Below are 379 nucleotides of genomic sequence, written 5' to 3'. Positions count from 1 at the left end.
TTAATGTTTTTTCATTTATTTATTTTTTTTCCTTCTTAAATTTTCTTTTTGACTTTCCTTGCAAACTGATCACTTTCTTTTTTTTTTATCATTTCCTCTTTACCTTATTATACTTTCATCACACTTTACTATTTCAACTATTCAATTTTTCTTTCCATTTTTTTTTTTTTTCTCCTTCCAATACAATACCCAGAATTTAATCTCTTCAGTACTAGGACGCGTTTTTGTCTTCATTCTACTTTCCCTTTCTTCTTTTCCTCTTTTATTTACTTTTCTACCTTATTTTACAGCATCTAATTCTATTCCCCTTCTTTATTATCCTATTCCTTATTATTCTTCTATCATCTCTCATATTTCTCATTTTAATCTCTTCAGTACC

Source organism: Portunus trituberculatus, chromosome 5 (genome assembly GCF_017591435.1).
Source record: "Portunus trituberculatus isolate SZX2019 chromosome 5, ASM1759143v1, whole genome shotgun sequence".
Taxonomy (NCBI): domain Eukaryota; kingdom Metazoa; phylum Arthropoda; class Malacostraca; order Decapoda; family Portunidae; genus Portunus; species Portunus trituberculatus.
Note: the sequence above shows the minus strand (reverse complement) of the source record.